Genomic DNA, 12,340 nt, shown 5'->3' with positions numbered 1-12,340 from the left:
TCATTTTGTAAAATAGCTAACGTAATGACATTAATTAATTGTTTGGAAAAAAAAAAGAGTCTGCACATTTCTTTCAGATCACCGTCTAGTTACTGGTTAGTTACAATGTATCTATCTTTAAATGAACTAGATTAAATAAAAAAATTGAACTTTTACGGATGTTGTTAAGGTAAACTGCAACTGTCTTCTGTTTACAATCCCTTGTATTTGTCATATGTATACATACATCTTAAACATGTTGGTAAACAGTACTTCTAGTAGTGTAGACGTATTATAACACATACACCCGTTTTCACTATATTGGCACATTTGAGTTGGGATGGGGGGGGGTGTCATAGTATCTACACCTCTTAAACCACATACATTTAAACATTAGCTACTGACAGTCGTGACACTGGGAGGGCTTCAAGTAACTGTCAGTGTTTTTTGTCATATTAAATGTCAGCAAACTAATGCCCTTCGATCAAAATATCAAGAATCGTGTCATCCTTTAAACAGGTAAATCAGCGTTGGGGTTGTGTACGAATCCGGCGGCGCTGAGTTGATACTGCTGGAGCCCCGTGATGTGGTTTGGTGTGGGGGAGGATAGCAGCTACCAGCCAGATAAACACTCAGCATTGGTTTGCACAGCAGGAGTAACATGGCGGCACAGTTAGCCAGCAGAAATGTTGTTTCACTACCGCGAAGGTCAGAGCGGCGTCTGATAAACGGAATTTAACAACGAGGACGCAGCTGAAAGCGTTAAATCGTAAGTAGCCGCACGTGTCGGCGCCCGTTTGCCGCGACGGGACGCGTTGTTTTCGGCGTGAAAAAAAAAAAAAAAAAGGATCCAGTGCGAGGTCTTCAATCTCGGTTGTGTGTCTGGCACGGGCTCTCGCTTATGCGTTAGCTTATTAGCAGAGCGTTAGCTCCTTGGCTAAGCCCGCTGCCTGTGTCAATAGTGTTTTCTGCAGCAAACTCGATCAGACAAGCGACTTATTCCATATGTTTGTCAACCGTTTTTTAAAAATTATTTCGCGGTGACTCCACCGTATACGTTTAGTGTGAAATAAAAAAATGTAGCGTGCACAACACTTTCATATGTCGTTTTTGCGTTGTGCTTTTTGTGCTGAGTGAGCGGGTGACCGTGTTCACAACACCAGACGAAGTTCGCCAGTACTGCAGGGACGTAGTTAGCATGCTAGCTGCCGAGCCGCAGGCTAGTCTGGCTGCTTCAACGTCGTTGTCAGAATTGAACGCGAGCGGGTTCAGGACGGTTCTGACCCGCGTGGGTTTGAGCGGGCTGCTAACCTCGTTTGTTGTGGTATTAACCATGCCACGGTGCTACTTGCTACGTTAGGTAAGTTGGGGGAAATTCCTCCATTTGTTCAAGGTGCAGGGACCATTCTCATTTTTTTTTTTTGCTGAACTAATGTTTCTCTTGTGTTTGGCTGGCGTTACTACGCATCGTCTAGGTGCTCCACTACCAGGCTGTGGAGCAGCCGCGCGTTGTCACTTTTAACCGGTAACTGTTGGCTTTAAACATTTTGACAAAGTATTCAGAAAAGTTGGTCCGTGCACTCGAGAAGCGAGAAACCCGCAAAGTGTCGCTCGCGCTTGGAAGAGGAGAACGGTGCGTTTACTGTTTGTTGTGGCGTTGCGTTCCAAACGCGTCATACGACTTCTAATTAGGTGTTAAACGCAATCTGCTGGCAACGCAAATTGCGTGACACTCACGCGGGCGTCACTGCGGAGATGTTCATGGAGGCAGGACTTTTAATTAGATACAGAGGGTGCTCTCTGAAAAAATGAACCAATATAGTGTGTGTGTGTGGTGTGGGGGGACGCCGCCGAGTAGTTTTGACTTGTGTGTTGCTTTGTTGTGCCCGTGTCGAGAGTGCCCGTGCACTCCTTTAATGGGCTCTCGTGCTTGACTGATTCAGGACTAAACAGGCAGACAGCGTGTGCCATGTCCGTGATTGTCAACGCTCCTCTCAGTAATGCTGGAGGAACGCATCTTGTGGAACCAGTTGAGCAGTTTCTGTTGCATCACTCTGCCTACCTGATGGTGCACAGCAGCACTTGTGTCACATCACTGATGTGAGCTTTAATATGAAGTGTTGTCCAGCTGCAGTTTGGCTGCAACTCCAGGGCTGCTGTGCTGGATCGCGGTTGGGACTCTTTATGTTGCATAAAGATGAAAGCATGCATTACATCAGTATGCGTGTACAGTGCATTTTCTAGTATTGCTTTTGTTGTATGTCTTATCTTTGGTCTAAGTACACTAGTCTCTGTTAAGATTCATATAACAAGGCTTTTGCCCTTGGGTGGTACACGGAAAAAATTGTGTCATTTCGACTAAATGGTACAATAGAACGACTGTTTGGATGATGACGATTCAGGAATTCATGCAAGCGTGTATGAAAGTATGTGGATGTTTATACAAGGATAACCGACTGGGCACAGTTGGTGTAATGTGCATTACCGAGAAGTAATTCTCTGCCTTAACTCATTGTATAATACAGCTATAGCAACAGGTGTGAGAGGGTAATGCTCAGCGTGTCACATGGTTTGGAACAATCTCTACATTAATGTCTTGTTCTCGTGCTCGCTAGTTGTTTTCTATCGGCCTGGGCTCCACTCACTCAGCCCTGTAATTTCACACAAACCCATTTTGCTGTATTGTTGTATATCTCTTTTTGGTTATTCAATGTGTGTTCACGAGTCCATAAAACAAAGCAACACGTTTTCTATTGCAATTGGAGACACGCCCCCCCATCTTGTAATCACTGACTTTTGCCCTGTGATAGGCTTGCTTTGTTGCGTCACCTAAGTGATATTGTAATCATTTGACCCTTGTTCTGTAGCATGCGCTGCCAGTTCTTGGGTTGTTGACTGTCACTGTTGGCCTGATATGTAAGTCCGCTAATTCGTTTTTTTTTGTATTGCAGACCCACTAATGTAGAGTTAAGTCATGTTTTTGTATTTATGTCAGACATGCATTATCATAATGCCGTTATGTGTTAGTTATATCTGGAGTCAGTAAATTCAATTAAAATGCCGATTTTGTGTATCAATAAACTACATCACACAAACATTGGGATGGATTCCTTAATCACAGGGACCCCAGGTAATTCTGTACAGTTGTTATTAAAGCATTAAGCTTTCCCCCACTGGAACCATTAGCAGATTTAGAAGAATAAAAAAGTCTCCGATGTTTAAAATTGTATACTGCTGGAATGTTTTGTCAGTTAATCGATTAGTCTCTCAGTAGCACATTTTAATGGCAACCATTATAAACATCAATTAGTTGCTAATGTCATGTTTTCTGGTTGTAGGCTCCAGTTTTTATTATCTTGTCTTCTGGTATAGTACACTCTCTTTGGGGCTTGCACTGTGTATACTCATGAGTTGCAGCCCTAAACACACTACTTACTGGGCCTCGTTATTTGAATATTCGTATTGAAATAATTATTGAGAAGTTGAATCTCAATCTAAGAAGCACTATGTTGGAGAATTGTTGATGTTACTTCCCCTTGTTTCCACTTCTCGTAGTGAACAACATTAAGTTGACTCATTTGAACCAGGCTAGAAAATGACATCCCTGCTGTCTCTGCCGCTGAGTGCGTCCAGCTCCTGAACAACACCATACCCCTCTGTCTCATACAGGCTCTTTAATGTGTGTGCTCCTGGGCTCCTTTTTAACAGCCGTGTCAGATGACAACATCCAGAGCTGGCAGGAATCTGGGCTTTCATAAGGATGTTGCAACGTATTTCTGCCCTTGCTCAAATTTGCAAATTCCAACCAAACTGTAAGGGTTGCTTTTTGGGGAAAAGGACTATGATCAGACCAGGGAAAGACAACTTGAATTATTAGCATTTACCCGTCTTTCCATTTTTCAAATTTAAAAGACACCAAAAATGGAAGATAGACATTGGCTACATGGAAAGACAGGTTAAGCAAATGCACAATGGCTTCTCGTCAAGTTGATCTGTAACAGATCAGACTACATTGTGTTATCTGTCCATCACACGCCGTAAGGGCCACGGTGTTTTCTTGCCATTGATGCACCGCTTCCCCTGGTATCCGTTTTCCTGGTCTCACTGGGCATCTCACCCTGCTGTCTCTGCGTTAGTGTTGTCATGGAAACAGCAGTGTGACAGGTCCTGGGTGGGCGTGAGGGATGAGCTGTGGGGAAATGGCCAGGTTTTTACAGCATAGGGAGAGAGGGGTGGGGGGGTGGAACGACGAGAGGGGAGACGTCAGAAGCGAGGCAGAGATGGTTGATGGAAAGTTGAGGGTTTCGACATGGAGGAGGAGGAGTCAGATTATTTACTCCCTCTCTGCTTCAAGGCGTGTTGTCATTGTGTTGTTTGGCTGACCTCAAACCAGCCTTCCCCCCCCCTATCTGTGCTCATAGTAGGTCCTGTCTTGATAACAGCAGCCTGCAGGGATCTTTTTTGGTTTAACTGTAGAACTGAAATCAGTTATAATAGTTATAATAATAATAATAATAATAATAATAATCATATAGAGATGTGTTGTCAGATATACGCTAAATAACCGGGTTTGCTCTGGATGAACTCAAGGGATTCTCGTGACATCACAGTTGTTTGCCGATTTAAAATTGAGCCAACATTTCCTATCGATTAACTTGCACCTTTTTAGTTTGCACCCATTGATTGGCAATCAAGACATACAATCTGCAGTGAAAGGCCATGGAAGAGTACGCTTTTCAGAATAATTCTTCAGGAACATTTCGGCTCAATATTGGCAAACAAATGCCCTGTTGAAGTGTTCGTGGCTTGTCTGTGATAATTTTCCAGGTGTCGTAATTCTCTGTGGCCGTCGCTTTGTGTTAGAATGATATTTGAATCTGTAATGTTTTTAAAATTGAGATTTGTAATGTCACACCATGGGCTGCCTCGTGCTCTGCTCCCATGGACTCCACCGGGGCTCCAAGGATCTTTAGGCTCACAGGCAATCCAATGATTTCGACAGTCCGCGCTCCTCCACTTATGTAGGTCAGCTACAGCGAAGTGCATATTGATCTCCCAAGCTAGATGATATTGTGGTGTCTACTGCTCATTGCGAAAGAAGGTGCCCTCAGCCAGTTTAGCTTGAGCAGAGGAGACAGCAGAGGTCACATGACTATGTGACAATGCTTCTGCAGCTGTTTCCCTTTTGTTGTGAGGCTGGTATCGCTTAGCTGTACAATATGGTAGATCTAATAACTGTTACTATTTTTGAAATCGGCACCTAATTTGTATTCACGCTTTTAATTATTGATCTGATTGTGGTAATAAAATAATTTGAAAAGTACTTATTTAAACAAAGTGCAACACCACGTCTCCTCAAAGAATGATAAAGGTAGATCGTAAAGATGCAAGATTTGATCCTCTTAATTGATTTCTTGACAGGACCGAGTTGTACATACAGGTTAGGGAGTGTGGTTTGAAGTCTTAATTTGTGCGAGTGGGTGAATTGCTTTCCTCTCTGCCACAATGCGTTTGTGGCACTGGGTGCTAGCATGTGGTTGGCACCTTTCCCACTGCCCATGGTGGAATCCTTGGCACCGAGGGAGGGAGAGAGAACTTGAATCGAACAAGCTGCCTGGTGGAGTTGGGTGGGTGGTCCAAAAATATGCAGTGTGAATCTGCCCCTGAGAAAATCTGTTGCACCATCTTATTCTGGAATGGAGGTAAACGGCACCATCGCAGGCCGGGCAACGGTAGCATGGAATGACATGTGCAGAGCAGCAGCATTTCTCACTCACTCGTAATCAACCAGAGGAATGTGGGGATTCGGTTTTAGGCTTTTCCTTTCCCATTGTGAGGGTCAAACTCCGACCAGCATGATTTCCCTTTCCCCCCCCCCCCCCCCCCCCCCCCCCCCCCCCCCTCCCTTTCTCTTTCGCCATCTCTGTCTTTCGTTTGCTGCTGACTCAGCAGTGTTCCCTTAGTGACCTATAATATGGTTTTGCTTGCGTTATCTTTGCTGTTTTCGGCATAGGGAATCTCCTTAGCTGACCTGTGTTTGCCATCCATACTGTACAGTCCTGGAGCACCGTAGGTTAACATTATGGCTAGATTAAGCACACAGAGCCCCATCAGCTAGAGTACTTGTTTTCCTTTTATTAATGACGAGAGCATAACATGTTGCACAGGTTCATGAGCCTCATATCATGCCCCGTTAACTCCCACAAATGGCGAGTGAAACGACCAGCATGAACACTTGAACATGGTGTGCATGTAAATCAGCTCTACATGAAGTTACTTGATGGACATGCGGTCGTTATTTTTCTAACGATAGTTTTCTCAATTATTCATGATGACTAATCATAAATGACTCTGCATTAGTAGCTATAACATTTTTATTTGAAGGTTTTCTGTAAATGAGGGAAGGGGTGATTAGGGGTTGACACCAGATGGGTTATTGTTTGGTCATAGTTGTGGCATGACCAGGGAGAGTAGATGTGTCGGATACAATTCGACTGTCTGTGCTCAGATCCATTCGTATCGAACCCGGGTTTTATTAATTTCTTTTAGATTATGAGTTTGAGACGCTTAGGTCAAGCAAACATGAAGGTTCAGCTAGAGAAATAAGCTAAAAGAATATTTTACCCAAATGCAACAGCATGACTCTGTCTTCTCCGAGCAAAGAACATGCGCTGCACATGTTTTAGAAATTGAGATGTCATGAACTTACCCGCCACACTAAAAGGCAAGCTTTTTTTATCACATAGGTAACAATGGTGACTGTTAGTAAGGCCATTTTAGTCTTTGTTAACAGTGACAATTTAGTTCTGGCATGGAGGTTTTATAAAGAGAATGTTTAACATTTTCCCTTTCATTTAATTTGTATTTGTGAATTCCAACATAACAGGTCATTTATATATATATTTATTTATATATTCCAGAACGAAAATTCTGCATAATTTATTCCCCTCTCTAACAGAACAGCCAAATTACCTATATTTGTCCCACATGGATTGTGTGGTATGTGTTTGTTTGCATGTCAAAATGCTTCCATTCATGCCTCTACTACAGAGATTTATGGTTTTGGCACCTGATGTGGGCCGTCCAAAACAAAACCGCCTCCCAGCTCATCTGGCAGTAGAGTGCAAAACAAAGACACTCATTGGTTGGATAAGAGCTTACAAAGGAGAGACAGAGCCATGATGTTACACTGATGCTACAGAAGCTGACGGACAATATCTAAAAGTCCTTGACCCTCAGTAGAAATGAAGGAATGTCACCATATAGTTGATCTATCTCACCTTTACATGGACACCATTAATATTTAGACAACATATCAGAAGTAGCTGGTTAGTTGCCCAGCACTGATTGGGGCACTTTCAGTCACATGTTAACACGATAGTGAACTCTTGACTAGTATCACTAGAGCCGTGCCGATCGGCCCGTTCGGAACGGGCCGATCGGCTTCTGGTTTTCTAATGAACTTCTTCCCCAAACAACTCCACACACGATGCTGCGCTCCCTTGGTCCTGAGGAATACACCTGCCGTGGCAGAGTCGCATACCCAAGCGATGCTAGAGTATACTGTATGTGCCAAAGCTCACACAAACAACGTCGGAGAGCAAGCGGTATCTAGCAAGTCGACCATTTTAGTTAGATACCCAGTGAAACCAAAGTATAAGTTGTATCTCTTGTACATGTACTGTGTGTTTTTGCGTCTATACCACAGGGCTTTCCACAAGGATATGGATTAGTCACACAGTGGGAAAAAGTATCCAGCTTGGTGGGTGGTGAGGCGAGCCTCTAGCACATTCTAATGTCACCACTGTTCCATCTTATGGAATAATTGTATTGTATTATTGTAAAGGAAATGTAGGCTTATTGTGTGTTTTAGCCCACACAGTATTTAAATAGCAATGGATATTTAAAACCATGCCAATTCCTGACTGAATAGATTCCTTAAACCTATCAACACATCCCACGGTATTGTTTAAATAGAAAAATGAATTCACTTTTATTTATAGGTAATAATAAAGTTGATTTAAAGGGGAACATAATCCCAAGCCTATGCGTTCTTCAATTAAATTATTTATAGAAATCACTCTAAAATACCAAAACATGTGAATCACTTTACTCAAGTCACGTGAATCTACCCAACCTCTGTTATTATCTTCACAATTTCCATTGATCCTATTACTGCAGGGCATTCCATTCATATTATTTGGGGCATCTGACATTAGTTTGCTTAATTTGTCAATGGAAGAAAGCACAATTTTGTCCTCTGACATTTTTTAATTTGTAAAACAGCAGTGTGAGGCTGGCCCATATTTTCCATGTATGGCGTAGGCCTGCTATTTTTACATAGTTTCCTGTTTGTGTGTGCTTGAAATGCATCTTAGAGATGACCGTAAAGAAAGATCATGCAAGATCATTCAGCCCATAAACATCTGTGTGGTGTATACGGAAATGTAGTGTTTTTTTCAGTGTTTGCAAAACACTGAAGACAACGCAACACACCCTCATCTGAGCGTGCGGCACACATTCATATTGAGCATGACAGATGTGCACATTTCTTTATCATTTCGCAATGTTTCTAAGTGAGAGCTTGTGGTCGTTAAATACGCATTGTGAATCACAACATATTCGTCAAAATGTTTTAGAAAAATCTAAAATTCTTAGTAGCCGGCTGGACTTCAATGAGTAGCTGTTTGGCCGGCAGCGCTGCCATACCATCATGTAAGGGATGCACATGACAAGCAGGATACCCAGCCAGATATGCCACCGTCTGACAAGAAGACCAGACTCTCGTTCATCAGTGCTCAGTGGCGAGATAAGATGGAAGCAGAGGAGTGTGCTTGTCATTTGAATAATACCATCATTTAAATTTAGCATGATTTTGAGCTATTATCAGTAACTCTGTCGCCTTTTCTAAGTAAAGGTTGAATAGCCTTCGTTGTAGGGTCTGCCTGACCTGGTTGTCACCAAACGTTTAAGAGGGGGACTGTGAAATGGAGAGACGGCTGCTTCACTTTACTCTTTGCTCTGTCTGGTCCAATTACATGTTCTACTGTCAAAGCAGCAGTGCTCTTAATCAGGTAATCCTGGGCTTTAAAGTCATCCCCTGAAACGTCCCCGACAGATTATTACCCTTCTCACACGCAGACGAACACTATGAACTTCTACTTGCGTCCTAATTTAACACCGATTTGATCTACTTTTCTTTAATTGTGTTTTGCATATTTCTCATACACTGTATGTGCGTTTGCTGTGAGTCTGAGCATTGGCATGTCACATTCTCTCAGTCTTTGGCTGATAAAGTGACATAGTTGTGTCAGCTGATCTCCTCTTCCCCTCCCCGCTAACATGGCAACTCTTTATCCCGAGCCTGCCTCCACTGTATCGCCTCAGGCCTCCACGGGAACTAATTCCATACAAACCGTTTCCCGTAATAAAAGATGGTGGACACACACATAAACAGGCACAACTCTGCATTTCCATGGCTCTCTGGTTGCTACATGCATTCGCTTGTATTGGAGTTACTACTTGCCTTTTTTTAAAAACACAACTCCTCAATTTCATTTTGGTAAGCACACGTGCTTCTCTGTCCCTGAGGTCAGAGCTGAAGGAACTGGATGTTCTCTGAGCAACAGGTGTGACGACACCTGACACAGGATTGCATCTGCATCCAAGCAGCCCATTAAAATCTGCTGCAAAATCAGTGTAATAAATATGTTTTTTTTATCTAAGGATACCTGTATATGTTGTCACCAAGGCTACAGGATTTTCTGTTACAGTACAGATCTTTAGCAGCCCTCTTCTTTGTCTTCACATTAATGGTGAAAGATATTAAAATGTAAGTGTTTTTGTGATTTGTTTTTATTTCATGTTGGACTTTTAGTTTACTTTGAACAAATAATACAATTTAAAATATTTTTGTATTGGCCTTATGAGTTAAAGTTTATTCACGTAGTATTAATATGGGTTCAAATAGTTATGTGCCTTTATGCATTACACGTCGAAGTGACCATGCTCTGAGTACAATCAGGAATAGAACGGCATCAATTTTGATTTACTGTTGAACTATATATAAGTGTAGCTGCTGGGTACATATAGTTTTGTATGAGTTTGGCAGCCACAATGTCAGAAAGTCCCCAGTCCGGTGTGTGTCTGCTGGCATAATCTGTCAGGATTTCCACCAGTGTATTGGAACCATTTATAGTGACTGTCTGTTTGAGAGAGAGAGAGAGACAATGAGTATGAAGTCAGCAGTAACGTTATACGCAATGAACCTAATGGAGCAGTGCGTGTACAGTTTATTTGTCGGTGAATAAATGCTACAACTTGCACCAAGACCCAAGACAAGTTCCCATGTCTCGCTTGCAAACTGCTGATTAAAGTAAAAGTGTGTTAGCCCCACGCTAGCAACAACAGTGGCACAGCCTCACTTAAAGTGACGAGCTGTTCCTTTGAGTTTTGCTCAGCTATTATAAAAATTACAATAAAAGTTTAAATGTGTGTAATGTTTAGCTGATGGCATTAATTGGCGGTTAATTATTAACATCCTTAATGATAATGCTTTCATTTCATTTGTGAAAAATGCTCTCCCATATATCTTGTTGTTTTAGATCATGGGTATTGTTACTGTGCTTTAAAGCTGTACAGTTAAACACCTCCCCAGAGAAACCTGTACAACCACATTCCTGTTAATTTGCTATTGAGCATCACCACTGACGGGTCTGGTTATCAAGTGCCTTGTTCTTGGGCTTCCCAACACACAACTGAGGGTGTACGTTTTAGATTGTCATAGCAAGTGCCATGGCCAGTCCATCGGTTTAAACCGGCTGCTTATAAAACAATACTTCCTAACATATAAACTGTCTTTAAGGAAATCTTTGTTTGGCAGAATAATCAGATTATGTGATTTACCGCACCTCACAGTTGCTCTTATATGAACCAAAATCCATTGATTATTGGTTAGGATGAGTGTCTTGACCAGACCTCGGTGTAACTAGGGCTAAACAGCCAGGTGTTTTCATTAGGATTGACATCAGCCTGGATTCTTATTGAATTAAAGGCCATTAGCCACTCAAAAGGCACCAAGTAGCGGCTCCATTGGTGTTTAGCCTTTCGGTGACCTGGCCATTATGGCCCATTTCTAGCACATGAATTATCTACCCTTTGTGCTATCTCAACCTGATTAGCCAGATCTTTAGCATTGTTAGCTCAGCCTGGTTGACAAAGCCTTTTACTCAGATGGAGCCCATTGCCAACTCTGGGAGAAAGAAGGAATTACATCTCCAAACAAGGTTTGGCTTGAGGCAGCATTACACCGAATCGTCTGCTGATGTCAAAATAAATGCTAATTGACTTGATGGGAGTGTACCACATTCAAATCTCTTGTATGAATTCAGTCACTCAGTTTATGTTTTCTTTCTGTTCAGTTTTACAGTTTCACAGTTCACTTCATAATTTTGTTTTGTCACAACATTTACTCAAATGTGAGGTTTTGGGCTGAATAATGAAACTGCAGCCATTTAAACTGTAACTGGCACTCTGTTTAATGGGAGCTGGAACTTTTAACCTGATGATCTTTGACCTCCTTTTTAAATACCAACAGATGGTTGGACTGAGAATGAAAATACTCCTGTGTTCCCGTGTCAGGTTCTGGAGAAGGTGTGGATGTTTACATTTTTTATTTCATGGCTTCATCTGTCTTTGTGACTTCATATTTGTGTTACGTTTTTTTTTTTTGGAAACAGGCTGCACTATAATTTACAAGTCGCTGTATTGATTGTGTGATGCCAGTATTGAAGGTAACATGAAACTCAATTAATGTTGCTGCTGAAGCTCAGTGACAGTCTTGGCAGGGTGGTATGTTTTTGTTTAGGTTGCACCATGTGTCATTCAACACTTCTCTGCCAAGTATAATAGCCCTTCCTGAAAAGTTATTCTGTTCTAGTGTCTCAGTGATTTGCACACTGGCATGCAGGCATATGTGCATGCATATTTCTAATGTGACTTGGATCACACTACTAATGTCACCAGCGGGTCCGTGCCCCTAATATCGCAGGAAGAGTTGGCATGGCTCAGGTGGTCTGATATGCGAGAGACAGTTTGGTCTTACTCTGGGAACCTTGCTCATACTGACTCGCATGGAGCATTACACTTGCACATAAAAGTATGTTAATCGATGGCGCAGGATAACACACCGACAGTCAGTAAACGGGATGGATGGGATGTGACTGAATGTACAGATGCCTCAGTATTGCTTGCTAAACAATATGTTTCTGTGTTGCCTGGTGAGCCGGCCTCCTGCCATGGCCCCTGCTGATCGCCCCGCCCCCCCTCCTCTCTACTTCCTTCTGTTTCATGGATTGGAGGT

General features: G+C 42.4%; 1 protein-coding gene across 5 annotated transcripts in view; it reads left to right on the top strand.

Moving 5' to 3' along the window:
* Positions 1-385: 385 nt before the first annotated feature.
* ncoa2 (nuclear receptor coactivator 2) overlaps positions 386-12,340 on the top strand; it is a 52,289-nt gene continuing 40,334 nt past the window's right edge. For 2 of the 5 annotated variants that reach the window (XM_034559831.1, XM_034559827.1), the window contains exon 1: positions 556-748. The gene's annotated coding sequence lies outside the window, so the exon portion shown is untranslated. Of the gene's footprint in view, positions 499-555; positions 749-1,126; positions 1,340-2,749; positions 2,896-12,340 lie in introns of those variants that run through there. The other 3 variants (XM_034559829.1, XM_034559830.1, XM_034559828.1) reach the window with 3 other exon arrangements.

This window comes from Cyclopterus lumpus, chromosome 20, assembly GCF_009769545.1.
Source record: "Cyclopterus lumpus isolate fCycLum1 chromosome 20, fCycLum1.pri, whole genome shotgun sequence".
Classification (NCBI taxonomy): domain Eukaryota; kingdom Metazoa; phylum Chordata; class Actinopteri; order Perciformes; family Cyclopteridae; genus Cyclopterus; species Cyclopterus lumpus.
This window is presented reverse-complemented; position numbering and strand designations above follow the sequence as displayed.